This window comes from Haliaeetus leucocephalus, unplaced genomic scaffold, assembly GCF_000737465.1.
Source record: "Haliaeetus leucocephalus isolate CR32 unplaced genomic scaffold, Haliaeetus_leucocephalus-4.0 Scaffold404, whole genome shotgun sequence".
Classification (NCBI taxonomy): domain Eukaryota; kingdom Metazoa; phylum Chordata; class Aves; order Accipitriformes; family Accipitridae; genus Haliaeetus; species Haliaeetus leucocephalus.
In genome coordinates, this window is record NW_010972840.1 from 21723 (window position 1) to 21963 (window position 241).

Here is a 241-nt window from a genome sequence, read left to right on the forward strand (position 1 = left end):
CTGGGGACCCTCCGTCATCTCCTATAGGGTTGGGCACTGGGGGACAGGGACCCCCCACCACCTCCTATAGGGTTGGGCACTGGGGGACAGGGACCCCCACCATCTCCTATAGGGCTGGGGACTCTGCATTGTCCCCTATAGGGCTGGGCACTGGGGGACAGGGACCCCCACCACCTCCTATAGGGCTGGGGACCCCCCACCATCCCCTATAGGGCTGGGGACTCTCCACCATCCCCTATAG

The 241-nt window shown here is 64.7% G+C and overlaps 1 protein-coding gene across 1 annotated transcript in view; it reads right to left on the reverse strand.

Annotated features, from left to right (window-relative positions):
• FUS (FUS RNA binding protein) overlaps positions 1 to 241 on the reverse strand; it is an 8121-nt gene that overhangs the window by 7744 nt on the left and 136 nt on the right. The gene's annotated exons all lie outside the window — the stretch shown is intronic.